Source organism: Oncorhynchus gorbuscha, linkage group LG15 (assembly GCF_021184085.1).
Source record: "Oncorhynchus gorbuscha isolate QuinsamMale2020 ecotype Even-year linkage group LG15, OgorEven_v1.0, whole genome shotgun sequence".
NCBI classification, from domain to species: Eukaryota; Metazoa; Chordata; class Actinopteri; order Salmoniformes; family Salmonidae; genus Oncorhynchus; species Oncorhynchus gorbuscha.
The window spans coordinates 80,438,277-80,458,266 of NC_060187.1; the positions used below are offsets into that span (position 1 = coordinate 80,438,277).

The following is a 19,990-nucleotide window of genomic DNA, read 5'->3' on the forward strand; positions in this document are numbered from 1 at the left end:
TCAAGCCCTCCTCCTTACCCTCTATCTGGGCCCACCCCTACCCCCTCTAAAGCCTTTACCCCTATCCAGACTCGTACCCCTACCCTCTCTCAACCCTCCAATCGTCCCTCTACCCCTATTTCTACTCCTGTTCCCATTCAGAGCCAAAACCTAACTGCAGCCCCCACCCCAGCCTCCACTCCCACCCCAGCCTCCAGTCCCACCCCAGTCCCCACCCCAGCCTCCAGTCCCACCCCAGTCCCCACCTCCGCCTCCACTCCCACCCCAGCCTCCACTCCCACCCCAGCTCCAAAGCTGACCACAGCCGTAACACCTGTCCAAACCTCCACTACCACCCTCCCACCCACTCAGTTGGTCCCAGGCCCTGCCACCTCCCTCCCTCAAACCTCTTGCCGCCCAGCCACCTCTGCCCCCTCCGCCTCTCCCAAGGGGGGCAAGAAGGACCCATAGCTGCCTCAGACAGGGAAAGACTAATAGGGACTGAGAGAAAAACTGCCTGCCAACATGTGATGGTCCTTGAGGAAATGATCTGATTGGAGGATGGACTTTTCAGGAGAGATATAATGTGTAGGTTGTGTCACCAAACACCCCATGCCCCAATTAATGTAGCACACTGTAAGGAATAGGGTACTGCAGATTTGAGTTCAACAAACTATCCTCCAAACAGTCCATGACTTGCGACTAGGTTTTAACAGTTGTTGCCAACATAGCATGCCAAAATTCTAGATTCAAACCAAGTTCGGCAGACTCTGTATATCTATGGCTCTGGTGACTAGGGCAGGCTAGAGTAGAATCACAGTTTATGTTTGAAGTCCAAACATGTAGATACATATCTGTGGAAGTGATTGTTGGAGCAAGCAAGAGAGATGAACTGGAAGATAATAGCAGCACACAGTGGGAGGGACGATACAGCTGTCAGAAAAGACAAGGACGATGATGACAAAGATAGCAATGGGGCTCGTTGCATCTTGCTGCTGATTGGAGGAGGGTTAGTTGGTCATTTCTAAGGCGACCAATAAGATAGGCACTTCCTGATTTCCAGCTTCACCTCCCTTTTGCCTCTCGCTCTTCACCAAAGTGTAATATTTTGTCATTATATGATTAATCATAGTATGAGATTACTAATCACTGTAAAGTTAGTCATCATATTGATCAGTAACTATAGGAGCGATTGATCCACTTGTAGTTTTGTTGTCCAAGTTGTGTGGTGTTTAGCTTCGGTCCAATATGTTCACACAACTTCTGTAACTGAATTATGTGTTTTGGTGCAACACTTAATACTGCTCCCCCGTAAACTGTGGATGTGGGTTTATTTGTTCCACCTAGCTTCCTGTAAATGCATGCCTCTCTCTCTATTCCCTCCTCTTCCCTCGTTCCTCACCTCCTCTGGCTCCTGTCTGCTTTCATCCTGTCTTTCATCTCTGTCTGCCTGATCCTCCTTTCATCTTTCACAGATCTTTTGTAGTTAACTGCTGTTCCAGGGACATTCACAGATGCTCTCTACCTCTCTCCATCTCTGACTTTTCCCTCTCTCTACTGTATCTCTCTCTATCATTCCCTCCCTCCCTCCATCCCCCTCCTTTCTTCCCTCCCTTGTCCTGGTGTCATGTCCAGTGCTGTTTGATGTTTTCTGTGAGTAGCAACAGAGCATTCCTCTTTTAACCCTTGATACCATGTTGCCTAGATTATATTTAAGGACCAAATGTTTTAGTTGTGATCACAGCTTTAGCTTTTGAGCAAAATCAATGAAATGATAGTTGTTGATGATGATGTTATTGATGATGATGTTATTGATTATGATGAGGATGACCATGATGATGGTGACGGTAAGAATGTTTTTGATGATAGCTAGAATAAAGCACATTTAGAAAGTCAGTTTGTCTTTGGTGCATTGAGAAGAAGGCGAGAGAGAAAGTGTGTGTATGTGTGCTTGTGCTTGTGCTTGTGCGCGTGCGCGTGTGCGCGCGTGCGCGTGTGTGTGTGTGTGTGTGTGTGTGTGTGTGTGTGTGTGTGTGTGTGTGTGTGTGTGTGTGTGTGTGTGTGTGTGTGTGTGTGTGTGTGTGTGTGTGTGTGTCTGTGTGTCTGTGTGTGTGTGTGTGTGTGTGTGTGTGTGTGTGTGTGTGTGTGTGTGTGTGTGTGTGTGTGTGTGTGTGTCCTGCCCGGTAATCCTGAACACCTCCAGAGGTGAAGCAGACTCATATCCAAGGTGACGTCTGTGGATGGGAACGCTGGGATCACTGTTGCTCTCGACTCTTAACTAAATCAATATCCTCCTGCACAGGGAAGGATTATACCATGTCGAATACACAGCCTGACCCTCCTGACTATCTCTCTCCCTCACTCCATCTAATCTGTGTTCAAGAGTCTCATTTCCACACTATGTTGTGTTTGGCGGTGATTGATTTATTTTTCACCTTTGGAGGATTGTGAGGCATTAGAATGTTGGATTTACACTCAGGGTCATTTGAATTAAGGCCTGGAATTAAATATTGTACTGAAGGGAACAATCATGATCTTTGGAGGGATGCATGATTGTTAGACGGATGTATAGGGACTTACTGTGTACATTCTACTCTATTTTAAAGTGACTCTGAGGCTGTTCTCAAACGTTTACTTAGCAGACAACAAATACTATATACAGAATACAAAACAACTTTGTTCATACCTTTGGATTTAAATCTAGAGATTAAAGATCTATATACTTTAAACCTATAACAATAGACTGTATAGCTACTCTTGTGAGAGATGTAGGCCTACCCTTCAGACACATTAAGCAGTGAACGCTTGTAAGTACCAAGCTGTCATCTACACATTGACCACTAGATGGGGCTCAGCACCTAAACCAGACTCCTGTCTGCATTCCAGGAAAAGCTACCAGCTTAGGATAGCCACATAGTTAATGTTACACCTTGTATTACCTTCACCATGGTGAGGTCTGACAGCCCCTTAAATTGAGATGAGATAAGAGAGCTGTGGAGATATATATGTGGAGAGATGTGAAGAGATGTTGCATATTTGGAGAGATGTGGAGACATGTTGTATATGTGGCGAGATGTGAAGAGATGTTGCATATTTGGAGAGATGTGGAGACATGTTGTATATTTGGAGAGATGTGTATTTGGAGAGATGTGAAGAGATGTTGTATATGTGGCAAGATGTTGTATATGTGGAGAGATGTGAAGAGATGTATATGTGGAGAGATGTATATTTTGAGAGATGTGGAGAGATGTTGTAGATCTGGAGAGATAATAATAATAATATATAATATATGCCATTTAGCAGACGCTTTTACCCAAAGCGACTTACAGTCATGTGTGCATACATTCTACGTATGGGTGGTCCCGGGAATCGAACCCACTACCCTGGCGTTACAAGTGCCATGCTCTACCAACTGAGCTACAGAAGGACCACGATATGTGGAGAGATGGTGTATATGTGAAGAGATGGGGTATATGTGGAGAGATGTTGTAGATTTGGAGAGATGTATATTTTGAGAGATGTGGAGAGATGGGGTATATGTGGAGAGATGTTGTATATGTGGAGAGATGGTGTATATGTGGAGAGATGGTGTATATGTGAAGAGATGGGGTATATGTGGAGAGATGTTGTATATGTGGAGAGATGTTGTATATGTGGAGAGATGTTGTATATGTGGAGAGATGGGGTATATGTGGAGAGATGGGGTATATGTGGAGAGATGGGGTATAAGGGGTATATGTGGAGAGATGGGGTATATGTGGAGAGATGGGGTATATGTGGAGAGATGGGGTATATGTGGAGAGATGGTGTATATGTGAAGAGATGGTGTATATGTGGAAAGATGGGGTATATGTGGAGAGATGTTGTATATGTGGAGAGATGGTGTATATGTGGAGAGATGGGGTATATGTGAAGAGATGGTGTATATGTGGAGAGATGGGGTATATGTGGAGAGATGTTGTATATGTGGAGAGATGGGGTATATGTGGAGAGATGGGGTATATGTGGAGAGATGGGGTATATGTGGAGAGATGGTGTATATGTGAAGAGATGGTGTATATGTGGAGAGATGGGGTATATGTGGAGAGATGGGGTATATGTGGAGAGATGTTGTATATGTGGAGAGATCAGGCTCTGATCAGGCCCTACACCCAAATAAGGGCACTGCGTTCATCCACCTCTGGCCTGCTCGCCTCCCTACCACTGAGGAAGTACAGTTCCCGCTCAGCCCAGTCAAAACTGTTTGCTGCTCTGGCTCCCCAATGGTGGAACAAACTCCCTCACGACGCCAGGACAGCGGAGTCAATCACCACCTTCCGGAGACACCTGAAACCCCACCTCTTTAAGGAATACCTAGGATAGGATAAAGTAATCCTTCTCACCCCCCTTAAAATATGTAGATGCACTATTGTAAAGTGGCTGTTCCACTGGATGTCATAAGGTGAATGCACCAATTTGTAAGTCGCTCTGGATAAGAGCGTCTGCTAAATGACTTAAATGTAAATGTTAAATGTATATGTGAAGAGATGGGGTATATGTGGAGAGATGTTGTAGATTTGGAGAGATGTATATTTTGAGAGATGTTGAGAGATGGGGTATATTTGGAGAGATGTATATTTTGAGAGATGTGAAGAGATGTTGTATATTTGGAGAGATGTGGAGAGATGTTGTAGTGTATGTGGAAAGATGTGGAGTGTGTAGCAGCATGTAAGAGGTTAACAGCAGTGTCAGACCACAGGATTAGTAGAGAATAAATAGGACTGTAATTGCTGCCTGTCACTCTGGCTCTGAAATAGAGGACCTGCGGGGAAGTCCTATTCTGGGGCCTCGGCACTGGAATCACACCGAAATGTCTTAGAGGTTCACCTAAGGCTTGCAGGACATGGACAGAAAGAGAAATGGATTGAAATTATTTATTCAGTATATATTTCAGTGTGTTAAGGATTGTGTGTGTATTTGCAGTGTGTGTGTGTCTCCCTGCAGAGAGTGAGGTGACAGTGGAAACTGATCCTCCATCATGTAACAGGTTATTAAGTCTATAAGGGTAGGCTTGGCTTCAGCACACCCAGGTGGGTCACACACTCCTCTTGACTACTGGACCAACTGTGTGAGGGTGTGCATTAGTTCCACTACTGTCAGTGCATTTGAACTTCTGCAAGGAAATCCTTCATTTGATTCTTTGCTTAATGAAAATGAATTCAGGGAGATTTTGGGGGACAATAAAACAATATTTTAACTTTGTAGGTGAACAACAAGGTTACCCACTGTGAACAGATGTCAGTCTAGTATTGATTTACATTTGTTTGAGTTGTCAACTAACGTGAATTCAATGTGAAATCAACAAAAACATTTCACCATGTCATTGGATTTATGTTATAAATTGGATGAAAAAATAGAAAATGCCTTTACGTTAATGATTTTTTTTCTAATCCAATTAGTTTTCCACGTTGAAATGACGTTTTGGCCCATTTGGTAGTGTGAATTGCAGTAACACACACGTCACACACACCACACGCAACAGCAGCCCAGATAGGTAGCCAGACCGCAGATTGAGCACAGATTTAAGGTTAGGGGGCGGCAAGGGGAAGGTGGGCTGGGTGGGCTGGGTGGGTAAACCACAAGGTGATATATTTAGACTTCCCATCACTTCACAATCTGCCATCTCTCTCTCTCTCACACACACACACACACACACACACACACACACACACACACACACACACACACACACACACACACACACACACACACACACACACACACACACACACACACACACACACACACACACACACACACACACACACACACACACACACACATACTCACACACACATACACACACACATACACACACACATACACACACACACACAGGTGAGGTGTTTGAGAGAAAGGGGGGTGTATGCAGGAGCAAAGAGCGCAAGATGCAAAACTTAGAAAGGATAAGGTGATTCCTTCTGCCGTGTAGTTACCACTTCAAACAGGAAGCTGATGTGTGTGTAGTTTGCTACGAGGGGAGGGGTGTGTGGGCCGTGCGTGTGACTCTAACCTCATTCTCTCTCTAGTGTGTCTCAAGATTCTTGCATCAGCCCTGTGTTGTCAGACACTCTTCAGTCTCCCTCTGCTCTGGAAACAGTGAATCACTTACAGTAGAAAATATCCTCTTTACCAAAAATTGGATTTTGAATTGCCTTCAGTATATCGCAAGATCACAAACAAACAAACACACACACACACACACACACACACACACACACACACACACACACACACACACACACACACACACACACACACACACACACACACACACACACACACACACACACACACACACACAGTGAGATATTATTCTTACATGAAAGTCCCCCAGCTGTTTCAGTAGAGTGGGTGTCCCCCAGCTACTGTAGCCTGTACTGCTTCTAGTCTTCTCAGAATTTGGGGCAAAGTCTCTAAGAGTTATTATAAGGAGATTGGAGTTATTTTAACACTCAGCAAGCCACCATGAGATGGCTGCTTTGTCATAGCTGTCGGTAAATATATGGCAGGGGATGTGACTTGTGACTGAGGCTGAGTAGTAGCCTACATACCCTGTATATACTGTATGTGCACCTGCTGGTTTCTCTGTCTCTATGGTCACCTCTTGTCTTGGTCGCCATGGCTTCATTTGCAAATGAAATGCTTAAGGTGCGCATAGAGAGAGAGATGCAGGGAGGTGGGAAAGAGAGAGAGAGAGATGTACAGTAACAGCCTGACAGAGGTAGATAAACTGCACGAGCACCATAAATAGCGCGTTTAAATAAGGCGATCCATTTCAAGTGGAAATGTCCGCTGCAGCTGGCACACGCATATGCCCTCAAACGATTATCTCCATCTCTGTGCCCACCTCTTAGCCCCGCTGTGATCCCTCACAACCTGCCCCGGGAGTCTCTATAACAACATGCCCACCTCGGCCCTCCTTCCCTCCCACCTCGCTACGACAGACACTTCCGCTGGCCTATCGCACCGTGGCCGACCCCCTGTGCCCTGCCCACCCCAGCGGTCCCTCTCCAGCCCCGCCAGAGCCAATCCGCGGCGGGGTGTAAAGTAGGGCAAGCCGCTTCCTGGTTCAAGGAGGAGCTGCCTGGAGTTGGAATGGGCCAGCGGAGTCAGAGAGGGGGGAGAACAGCCCAGCGAGCCGGCGGTCTGCAAAGAGAGAGCCGAGGCAGGGGGATATAAACGCCGACAGAGAGACAAGAAGAAGCTGATATTACAGAGAACTCCCGGGCAATACGTGGTTCGTCAGAGGGACTGGTGTGAGATTTTGGACAGTGCCGAGAGAGCAGTGACCCCCGGGGAGCGACGAGGGGGGGAAAGAGGCTGGTGGGAGTGAATCCAGGAAGTACAGAAGCCGGTCAGGTGGGACGCGACGAGATAACATAGGTGACACCGGCGCACAGGTAAACCCGCTCCCTCACTCTCTCTCTGTTTTGGGGGGTTATTATGGAATTCTTAAAATTAGGACTTTATGCTTGTCTTTCCCATTTTCTATAACAACCGCTCCTGACCCCCCCCGGTCCTAACCAGGGTTACGGGAGGACTACGTCATGGGTATTCGGTAACTCCTGTGTGACGTGTCGACAATAATTTCTCCCTATGATTTTCGCGCTCTCTTTTCCTAGAGGCTTATTTTGACACAAGAACACATACTATTTAAATGACATTAGCAGAGCATATTTATGTGATCTCAGGTTAGTTGCTGTGTGTTGCTACCTGTGTGGATGTGGCCAGGTGAACAAGCAGGGTCGACGGGTACACTTCTGGAGGCTTGGCTTCTAATTATAGCAGCGAACACCGGCTGACATCCAAAACCTAACCTGTTCTCACGCACATCGGCGGCCTCTGTAGGCAATAAGCCATGTGCTCCACCACAGGGCAACTTTGGCCACGAATGATATTATTCCACGACCCTTTCAGTGGGCTATACTGTTGTCACCACACGTTGATATATCCTTTATCTTCAATTCTATAGCTCTGTTGCTGATGTAATGTTCTTGAAATGTATATTAATGCTGGATGGATGAGGGCTTTTAAATGTATAAAAACTTAGGCTATGGATGATGGGAGGCTGTCATGTGTGCCTGCGACTGCATGAGTGTAGTGTGTGTGTGTGGGTGTGTGGGTTGCTGACTCGCCCCTCTTGTGGTACAGACAGACCTGCTGAACCTGCCAAACTGGCTTGGGTTTGGTGTTTGATATACCACTTTATGGACACCATGATATTAGTCCAATCCACTGAAGGGTTTCTGGTCTACAATGTTTATTTTTCACACAATAGTTCTCCAAACAGTGTTGGGTCTAGACCTGAACTTCAGTGCACCTGGAAGGAATAAGGAGAACATTTGCCCTGTAACAGTATGTAGGCTAATATTTGCACTGTGGGTTTCCGTGTGTGATCTTGACAAATAGGTATTGTTGACGTCTTTGATGTAGATTAGATTTGTCACCAATCCCAACTCTGTGAATAATTCCACTACTTAGTGTGAGAGATGGAAGGGAAAAGAGAGTGAGAAGCAGAAACAGTTCTGCACTGTCAACCCTAATTGCCACTTGTCTGAATTGAAGCAGTCTTTACTACCAACTAAATGACAGTTGGGAGACCTGGAAAGTCTGTGTAGACTGTCTTTGGCTTAGTGGTAACTGATCTACCCCTCCCTCTCTTCTCATCTCTCCCTCTGGTGTCATGGTAACTTAATTACTCCGGTCATTTACTAGATCGGACTGTTCTCATGACCCCTCTCTCTCCCTACCACACACATGTTCACATGTACACACTCACAAACACCAAATTACATTTCCATGCACCTTCTCAAGTATGACAGATAATGGGTATAGTCTCTGCTCTTGCCACTGAGTATGGGATAGTGCCGTGTGTCTGAGGATGTCTGTGGTCCTACACAGGTGTGTGCTGTGCCTGTTTCCCAGCCCTGTTCATTGTTGGTGTAGGCCACTTCTGCTCTGTGGCCTGGTGAAGTGGGAAGTGGTCTTTCTCCATCCCCCACCCTGAACCCCTCACCATGTCTAACACATCATCTGACACACTGTGTGTTTAGGTTCATTTTCTTCCTTTTTATTCACTCTTTATACACCACTTCTCATTTATCTTTTGGTCTCCTGTTTGTCTCTCTTCTCCTTCACTTATTCCCTCAGTATTTGACCCCGTTGCTTCCCTGTGTCTCTGTCTCACGAAGCAGATAATAAATACTGTGCCCAGAGAAAGTATTCAACCCCCTTGACTTATCCAAGGTTTCGTTGCATCAAAGTGGGATTCAAATGGATTTAATTTTTTTTTTTTTTGTCAATGATCTAAACAAAATACTCTGATGTCCAAGTGGAAGAAGAATTCCCACATTTTGTTGTGTTAATAGCCTGAAATTTAAAATGGTTTCAATTGAGATTTTTTGGTCACTGATCTACAGACAATACCCTATAATGTCAAAGTGGAATTATGTTTTTATTTAATTTAAATTTTAGCAAGCCAGGAGTCCAAATTTATTTGCTTAACAAGTCACATAATAAGTTGCATGGACTCACTCTGTGTGCAATAATAGTGTTTAACATGATTTTTAAATGACTATCTCATCTCTGTGTCCCACACATACAATTATCTGTAAGGTCCCTTAGTCGAGCAGTGAATTTCAAACACAGATTCAACCATTGTCCTGCTGAAAGGGGAATTCATCTCCCAGTGTCTGGTGGAAAGCAGACTGAATCAGGTTTTCCTCTAGGATTTTACCTGTGCTTAGCTCCATTCCATTTATTTATTTATCCTGAAAAACTCCCCAGTCCTTAACGATTACAAGCCTACCCATAGCAAGATGCAGTCACCATTATACTTGAAAATATGGAGAGTGGCACTCAGTAATGTGTTTGATTTGCCCTCAACATGAGTTGCTATGCCACATTTTTTTGCAGTATTACTTTAGTTCCTTGTTGCAAACGGGATGCCTGTACAGAATATTTTCATTCTGTACAGGCTACCTTATTTTCACTCTGCCAATTAGGTTAGTATTGTGGAGTAACTACAATGCTGTTGATCCATACTCTGGTTTCTCCCATCACAGCCATTAAACTCTTTTTAACTGTTTTACTGTCACCTGGCCTCATGGTGAAATCCCTGAGCAGTTTCCTTCCTTTCCAGCAACTTAGTTATGAAGGACGCCTGTATCTTTGTAGTGACTGGATGTATTGAGACACCATCCAAAGTGTAATTCAAAACTTCACAATGCTCAAAGGGATATTCAATGTCTGCTCTTTAATTTTTTTTACCCATTTACCAATAGGCACCCTTCTTTGTGAGGCATTGGAAAACCTCCCTGGTCTTTGTGGTTGAATACAGTGCATTCAGACCCCTTTACTTTTTTCACATTTTGTTACTTTACAGCCTTATTCTAAAATGGATTTAAAAAAAATTCCTCTCATCAATCTACACACAATTCCACATAACGACAAAGCCAAAACAGGTTTTTAGAAATGTCACATTTACATAAATATTCAGACCCTTTACTCAGTACTTTGTTGAAGCACCACCAATCTTCTTGGATATTATGCTACAATCTTGACACACCTGTATTTGTGGAGTTTCTCCCATTCTTCTCTGCAGATCCTCTCAAGCTCTGTCATGTTGGATGGGGAGCGTCGCTGCACAGCTATTTTCAGTTCTCTTCAGAGATGTTCAATCGGGTTCAAGTCCAGTTATGGCTGGGCCACTCAAGGTCATTCAGAGACTTGCCCCGAAGCCACTCCTGTATTGTCTTGGCTGTGTGTTTAGGGTTGTTGTCCTGTTAGAAGGTAAACCTTCGCCCTAGTCTGAGGTTCTGAGAGCTCTGGAGCAGGTTTTCATCAAGGATCTCTGTACTTTGCTCCGTTCATCTTTCCCTCAATCCTGACTAGTCTCCAAGTCCCTGCCGCTGAAAAACATCAACAAAGCATGATTCTGCCACCACCATGCCTCACTGTAGGGATGGTGCCAGGTTTCCTCCAGATGTGACACTTGGCATTCAGGCCAAAGACTTCAATCTTAGTTTCATCAGACCAGAGAATCTTGTTTCTCATGGTGTGAGAGTCCTTTTGGTGCATTTTGGCAAACTCCAAGCAGGCTGTCATGTGCCTTTTACTGAGGAGTGGCTTTTGTCTGGCCACTCTACCATAAAGGCTTGATTGGTGGAGTGCTGAAGAGATCGTTGTCCTTCTGGAAGGTTCTCTCATCTTCACAGAGGAACTCTGGAGCGCTGTCAGAGTGACCATCGGGTTCTTGGTTACGTCCCTGACCAAGGTCCTTCTCCCCCAATGGCGCAGTCAGTTCTAGGAAGAGTCTTGGTGGTTCCAAACTTCTTCCATTTAAGAATGATGTAGGCCTCTGTGTTTTCGGGGACCTTCAATTCTGCAGAAATGTTTTGGTACCCTTCCCCAGATCTGTGCCTCAACCCTGTCTCGGAGCTCTACGGACAAGTCCTTCGACCTCATGGCTTGGTTTTTGCTCTGACATGCACTGTCAACTGTGGAACCTTATATAGACAGGTGTCTGTGCCGTTCTAAATCATGTCCAATCAATTTAATTTACCATCGATGACAAATCAAGTTGTAGAAACATCTCAATAATTATCATTTGAACAGGATGCACCTGAGATCAATTTGAAGTCTTATAGCAAAGGGTCTGAGTACTTGTGGAAATAAGGTATTTCTAATTTTTAATAAAATAGCAAAATAAAAATGTTTTTCAATTTGTCGTTATGGGGTATTGTGTGTATATTTTATGAGGAAAAACTATATTTCATCATTTTTAGAATAAGGCTGTAACGTAACAAAATGTAGAAAAGGTGAAGGAGTCCTGAATACTTTCAGAATGCACTGTACACTATGTGCTTGAAATTCACTACTCGACTGAGGGACCTTACATATAATTCTGTGTCTGGGGTACAGAGATGGGGTGGTCATTCATATCATGTTAACCACTACTATTGCACACAGAGTGAGTTGCTGCAATTTATTATGTGATTTGCTAAGCAAATTTGTACTCATGAACCTATTTTGGCTTGCCATAACAGAGGTTGAATACTTATTGACTCAAGGCATTTTGACATTTTTATAAATTAATCATCTAAATTCCCCTTTGACATTCTAGGATATTGTGTGTAGATTAGTGACACAACATCTCAATTTAATCCATTTTAAATTCAGGCTGTAACACAAAAAAAGGGGGGTTGAATAGTTTCTGAAGACACTGTATGTGTATCTTGGTGTCAATCTGTCAGTCCTCTGGGATCAATAAAGTTTGTTCAAATCCAAATCATCTAACCATCCAAAAATCTCATCCCCTCAGCGTTGTATCCCTGGAAACCTTTTGGCTCCGCTGGAGAAGAACAGAAGCAGGAAGACGTGGAAAATAGAGAGGGAGGAAGAGAGCAGGGACCTGTCCTCCTCTGAGTTTATGGACTGGAGGTAAGAGGTGTGGAATGTTGAGTGTTGCACATTAACTGCATTGAACTAAAGAAAGTCTTATTGTCCCAGTCGCTGACAGCGCCTGTCCTACTATAGGTGTAGAAACTAGAGATTATATGACATGGCTGCCCTGGGGTGCTGCAGGCCACTCTCATTTAAAAAAATCAGTGAACCTTCATACATGTTAAAATGTGTTGAATGACGGCACCCCCATAAGATAGTGATTTTAGTGCAGTCCAGTATGTGTCAGGAAGGAACCCTCCAGAGTCTCACTCTGTCTTCTTTCACTGATACTCAGCCAGGCTTTTGGACTCAGTGTTTGGAATACGGTTCACTTGAACACGCAAATCCAAGCGCCAGCAATGGCTACATTTACATAAAGTAATTTAGCAAACGCTGTACTTAGAGTTAGTGTGTGGGTGGGTGTGTGTGTGTTCGCGAGCAAGTGACAGATCATGTGATTGGGGCCGTGCAGAAGTGTGTCCAGTGTGTGTGTGTTATAGTAGGGTGGGGGGGGGGGGGTGTAACAACAGTGAATGGTCTTTAAAGGAAAGAGGAACATTTTAAGATCACACACACACAATTCCAGTAAGTATATGAAATAGGGCATGTGGCCCTGTATATAAATTCCCCCTGTTCACAATAGGGGTTTCAGTTTCAGATACATACAGTAGGCTGAGTGGGAGGACAAGACAGGGGGAGAGAGAGGGGGAGGACAAAGTCCCCCTCTTTACTCAGCATCAGCAGATTTAAGAGCTTCCTCCCTTCCTTTCCTTCTATACCTTTACTCCTTCATATCAAATGTATCTTCCTTTCATCCCCCCATCATCCCTTCATACCTCTCCCTGTTCCCCTACACCACCCATTCAGTCCTCCTTTATCTGCTCAGCTCCTTCATCCCCCCATCATCCCTTCATACATCTCCCTGTTCCCCTACACCACCCATTCAGTCCTCCTTTATCTGCTCAGCTCCTTCATCCCCCCATCATCCCTTCATACATCTCCCTGTTCCCCTACACCACCCATTCAGTCCTCCTTTATCTGCTCAGCTCCTTCATCCCCCCATCATCCCTTCATACATCTCCCTGTTCCCCTACACCATCCATTCAGTCCTCCTTTATCTGCTCAGCTCCTTCATCCCCCCATCATCCCTTCATACATCTCCCTGTTCCCCTACACCATCCATTCAGTCCTCCTTTATCTGCTCAGCTCCTTCATCCCCCCATCATCCCTTCATACCTCTCCCTGTTCCCCTACACCATCCATTCAGTCCTTCTTTATCTGCTCAGGTCCTTCATCCATTATCCCTTTCCATATTCCCTCATTTTCCCACTCTTAGAAGGGTTTAACTTTTAGACTACTCTATTAGCGCCATCATAGAGTTTCTGCATATTATCCATTATTCCATTCACACACAGTGGTCAGAGTCAGGGACATGTTCCGTTTGGTTATTTTTTATTTATTTTTTATTTCACCTTTATTTAACCAGGTAGGCTAGTTGAGAACACCTTTATTTAACCAGGTAGGCTAGTTGAGAACACCTTTATTTAACCAGGTAGGCTAGTTGAGAACACCTTTATTTAACCAGGTAGGCTAGTTGAGAACACCTTTATTTAACCAGGTAGGCTAGTTGAGAACACCTTTATTTAACCAGGTAGGCTAGTTGAGAACACCTTTATTTAACCAGGTAGGCTAGTTGAGAACACCTTTATTTAACCAGGTAGGCTAGTTGAGAACACCTTTATTTAACCAGGTAGGCTAGTTGAGAACAGGTTCTCATTTGCAACTGCGACCTGGCCAAGATAAAGCATAGCAGTGTGAACAGACAACACAGAGTTACACATGGAGTAAACAATTAACAAGTCAATAACACAGAGAAAAAAAGGGGAGTCTATATACCATGTGTGCAAAAGGCATGAGGAGGTAGGCGAATAATTACAATATTGCAGATTAACACTGGAGTGATAAATGATCAGATGATCATGTACAGGTAGAGATATTGGTGTGCAAAAGAGCAGAAAAGTAAATAAATAAAAACTGTGGGGATGAGGTAGGTGAAAATGGGTGTGCTATTTACCAATAGATTATGTACAGCTGCAGCGATCGGTTAGCTGCTCAGCTAGCTGATGTTTGAAGTTGGTGAGGGAGATAAAAGTCTCCAACTTCAGCGATTTTTGCAATTCGTTCCAGTCACAGGCAGCAGAGTACTGGAATGAAAGGCGTCCGAATGAGGTGTTGGCTTTAGGGATGATCAATGAGATACACCTGCTGGAGCGCGTGCTACGGATGGGTGTTGCCATCGTGACCAGTGAGCTGAGATAAGGAGGAGCTTTGCCTAGCATGGCCTTGTAGATGACCTGAAGCCAGTGGGTCTGGCGACGAATATGTAGCGAGGGCCAGCCGACTAGAGCATACAAGTCGCAGTGGTGGGTGGTATAAGGTGCTTTAGTGACAAAACGGATGGCACTGTGATAAACTGCATCCAGTTTGCTGAGTAGAGTGTTGGAGGCAATTTTGTAGATGACGTCGCCGAAGTCGAGGATCGGTAGGATAGTCAGTTTTACTAGGGTAAGCTTGGCAGCGTGAGTGAAGGAGGCTTTGTTGCGGAATAGGAAGCCGATTCTTGATTTGATTTTCGATTGGAGATGTTTGATATGGGTCTGGAAGGAGAGTTTGCAGTCTAGCCAGACACCTAGGTACTTATAGGTGTCCACATATTCAAGGTCGGAACCATCCAGTGTGGTGATGCTAGTCGGGCATGCGGGTGCAGGCAGCGATCGTTTGAAAAGCATGCATTTGGTTTTACTAGCGTTTAAGAGCAGTTGGAGGCCACGGAAGGAGTGTTGTATGGCATTGAAGCTCGATTGGAGGTTAGATAGCACAGTGTCCAATGACGGGCCGAAAGTGTATACAATGGTGTCGTCTGCGTAGAGGTGGATCAGGGAATCGCCCGCAGCAAGAGCAACATCATTGATCCTTCTGTAGCTCAGTTGGTAGAGCATGGCGCTTGTAACGCCAGGGTAGTGGGTTCGATCCCCGGGACCACCCATACGTAGAATGTATGCACACATGACTGTAAGTCGCTTTGGATAAAAGCGTCTGCTAAATGGCATATATTATTATTTATTATTATATATACAGAGAAAAGAGTCGGCCCGAGAATTGAACCCTGTGGCACCCCCATAGAGACTGCCAGAGGACCGGACAACATGCCCTCCGATTTGACACACTGAACTCTGTCTGCAAAGTAATTGGTGAACCAGGCAAGGCAGTCATCCGAAAAACCGAGGCTACTGAGTCTGCCGATAAGAATATGGTGATTGACAGAGTCGAAAGCCTTGGCAAGGTCGATGAAGACGGCTGCACAGTACTGTCTTATATAGATGGCGGTTATGATGTCGTTTAGTACCTTGAGTGTGGCTGAGGTGCACCCGTGACCGGCTCGGAAACCAGATTGCATAGCGGAGAAGGTACGGTGGGATTCGAGATGGTCAGTGACCTGTTTGTTGACTTGGCTTTCGAAGACCTTAGATAGGCAGGGCAGGATGGATATAGGTCTGTAACAGTTTGGGTCCAGGGTGTCTCCCCCTTTGAAGAGGGGGATGACTGCGGCAGCTTTCCAGTCCTTGGGGATCTCAGACGATATGAGAGGTTGAACAGGCTGGTAATAGGGGTTGCGACAATGGCGGCGGATAGTTTCAGAAATAGAGGGTCCAGATTGTCACGCCCAGCTGATTTATACGGGTCCAGGTTTTGCAGCTCTTTCAGAACATCTGCTATCTGGATTTGGGTAAAGGAGAACCTGGAGAGGCTTGGGCGAGGAGCTGCGGGGGGGCCGGAGCTGTTGGCTGAGGTAGGAGTAGCCAGGCGGAAGGCATGGCCAGCCATTGAGAAATGCTTGTTGAAGTTTTCGATAATCATGGATTTGTCGGTGGTGACCGTGTTCCCTAGCCTCAGTGCAGTGGGCAGCTGGGAGGAGGTGCTCTTGTTCTCCATGGACTTCACAGTGTCCCAGAACTTTTTGGAGTTGGAGCTACAGGATGCAAACTTCTGCCTGAAGAAGCTGGCCTTAGCTTTCCTGACAGACTGCGTGTATTAGTTCCTGACTTCCCTGAACAGTTGCATATCGCGGGTACTGTTCGATGCTATTGCAGTCCGCCACAGGATGTTTTTGTACTGGTCGAGGGCAGTCAGGTCTGGAGTGAACCAAGGGCTGTATCTGTTCTTAGTTCTGCATTTTTTGAACGGAGCATGCTTATCTAAAATGGTGAGGAAGTTACTCTTAAAGAATGACCAGGCATCCTCAACTGACGGGATGAGGTCAATGTCCTTCCAGGATACCCGGGCCAGGTCGATTAGAAAGGCCTGCTCACAGAAGTGTTTTAGGGAGTGTTTGACAGTGATGAGGGGTGGTCGTTTGACTGCGGCACCGTATCGGATACAGGCAATGAGGCAGTGGTCGCTGAGATCCTGGTTGAAGACAGCGGAGGTGTATTTGGAGGGCCAGTTGGTCAGGATGACGTCTATGAGGGTGCCCTTGCTTACAGAGTTAGGGTTGTACCTGGTGGGTTCTTTGATGATTTGTGTGAGATTGAGGGCATCTAGCTTAGATTGTAGGACTGCCGGGGTGTTAAGCATATCCCAGTTTAGGTCACCTAGCAGAACAAACTCTGAAGCTAGATGGGGGGCAATCAATTCACAAATTGTGTCCAGGGCACAGCTGGGAGCTGAGGGGGGTTATTACCATATAAGGGCAGTAAAAACCTTTGAACCAATACACTTCATGTAGGCCTTAACCATAATGTCGAGATGCTGTGCCACTGACTAAGGTACTCTACTGAATGTTCATGGACCCCACAGCCTAGTTTGCCTCCAGTAGATCTGTCTCACTAGAGGAAGTAGTGCATTTGGCGTTTCTCCTTTTTCAGTCTCCAGTTTCTGTTGTGTTTCACAGCCCTCTCTCTCTCTCGACCACCGGCCTGACAGCCTACCAACTCACACCACCCGCCTACTGCCAGGGGGATGGAAGAGCAGGAAGTGGCAATACTTTACTTCCTGTAATGACAGACACCCCTTTGAGATGAAAAGAGTGTTAAAAAGTAGTGACAGAGAACATGATTTGTTTTTCTGGTAATGGTGTAAATGTTGGTGTAGATAGTGAGGGGGCGTTGCTCATAAACAGGTACAGTGAGCCAGCGGTTCAGGGAAAGAGAGACAATGACACACCGCAGAGAATCATCTCCTGTATCTTGTTGTGAAAATGACCCCTAACCTTTTAGATACATTTTGATGAGAAATGACAGCTTGATGTTGTAGCTGTTGTAAGTACAGTGCCATGAGAAGGCAGTATTCCAGACATTGAGAGTGCAGTATTCGATGAGCTCTAATTTGCTAAGCACCAGTAGAATTTTCCCCGTCAACGTTTTAATCTTTAGTCAAAGTGCTGTACTGCTGTAATTGGACGAGAGATGGGTGAGTGTTCTGACCAGTGACAGTAAGGCAGACATTCTGTTGTGTTTCTCAAAGGACAGCTGAAATAACCGCATATTCTATGTATCAACCGTTTCAGCCACGGATTATAGTAAAAGCAACCGCTCACCCCTGTTGACAAAGCCCAGAAAACACTACTACAGTATCGTCCTGATGATGTGAAGTGTTCCGCCTTTTGATGTGAAGTGTTCCGCCTTTTGAGCTTTACGACCTCTGATTGGGACTGTTAAACTAAACACACACTGTTCGTCACATGTTGACATGGTCTGGAGAGGATATCAGACTAACTGTCATTGTTTTTTTATACTCTAGTTTCCATTTCCCTGTCCCCTACCACTATCAATATCGCTCTTTCTCCCTGTCCCCTACCGCTATCAATATCTCTCTTTCTCCCTGTCCCCTACCGCTATCAATATCTCTCTTTCTCCCTGTCCCCTACCGCTATCAATATCTCTCTTTCTCCCTGTCCCCTACCTCTATCAATATCTCTCTTTCTTTCTCCCTGTCCCTTACCGCTATCAATATCTCTCTCTCTTTCTCCCTGTCCCCTACCGCTATCAATATCTCTCTCTCTTTCTCCCTGTCCCCTACCGCTATCAATATCTCTCTCTCTTTCTCCCTGTCCCCTACCGCTATCAATATCTCTCTTTCTCCCTGTCCCCTACCGCTATCAATATCTCTTTCTCCCTGTCCCCTACCGCTATCAATATCTCTCTTTCTCCCTGTCCCCTACCGCTATCAATATCTCTCTTTCTCCCTGTCCCCTACCTCTATCAATATCTCTCTTTCTTTCTCCCTGTCCCTTACCGCTATCAATATCTCTCTCTCTTTCTCCCTGTCCCCTACCGCTATCAATATCTCTCTCTCTTTCTCCCTGTCCCTTACTGCTATCAATCTCTCTTTGTCCCTGTCCCCTACCGCTATCAATATCTCTCTCTCTTTGTCCCTGTCCCTTACTGCTATCAATACCTCTCTCTTTCTCCCTGTCCCCTACTGCTATCAATATCTCTCTTTCTCCCTGTCCCTTACCGCTATCAATACCTCTCTCTTTCTCCCTGTCCCTTACTGCTATCAATACCTCTCTCTTTCTCCCTGTCCCTTACTGCTATCAATACCTCTCTTTCTCCCTGTCCCTTACTGCTATCAATATCTCTCTCTTTCTCCCTGTCCCCTACTGCTATCAATATCTCTCTCTTTCTCCCTGTCCCCTACTGCTATCAATACCTCTCTCTTTCTCCCTGTCCCCTACTGCTATCAATATCTCTCTTTCTCCCTGTCCCCTACTGCTATCAATACCTCTCTCTTTCTCCCTGTCCCTTACTGCTATCAATATATCTCTTTCTCCCTGTCCCTTACTGCTATCAATATATCTCTCTTTCTCCCTGTCCCCTACTGCTATCAATATCTCTCTCTTTCTCCCTGTCCCTTACTGCTATCAATATATCTCTTTCTCCCTGTCCCTTACTGCTATCAATACCTCTCTCTTTCTCCCTGTCCCCTACTGCTATCAATATATCTCTTTCTCCCTGTCCCCTACTGCTATCAATCTCTTTGTCCCTGTCCCCTACTGCTATCAATATATCTCTTTCTCCCTGTCTCCTACCGCTATCAATATCTCTCTCTCTTTCTCCCTGTCCCTTACTGCTATCAATCTCTCTTTCTCCCTGTCCCCTACCGCTATCAATATCTCTCTCTCTTTCTCCCTGTCCCTTACTGCTATCAATACCTCTCTCTTTCTCCCTGTCCCTTACTGCTATCAATATATCTCTTTCTCCCTGTCCCTTACTGCTATCAATCTCTCTTTCTCCCTGTCCCTTACTGCTATCAATACCTCTCTCTTTCTCCCTGTCCCTTACTGCTATCAATACCTCTCTCTTTCTCCCTGTCCCCTACTGCTATCAATATATCTCTTTCTCCCTGTCCCTTACTGCTATCAATCTCTCTTTGTCCCTGTCCCCTACCGCTATCAATATCTCTCTCTCTTTCTCCCTGTCCCTTACTGCTATCAATACCTCTCTCTTTCTCCCTGTCCCCTACT

General features: G+C 45.2%; 1 protein-coding gene across 1 annotated transcript in view; it reads left to right on the top strand.

Annotated features, from left to right (window-relative positions):
* The first annotated feature begins 6,973 nt into the window (after positions 1-6,973).
* Positions 6,974-19,990, top strand: part of LOC123998182 (zinc finger and BTB domain-containing protein 7B-like) — a 28,914-nt gene continuing 15,897 nt past the window's right edge. The window contains exons 1-2 of the mRNA XM_046303190.1: positions 6,974-7,421; positions 12,344-12,462. The gene's annotated coding sequence lies outside the window, so the exon portion shown is untranslated. The remainder of the gene's footprint in view (positions 7,422-12,343; positions 12,463-19,990) is intronic.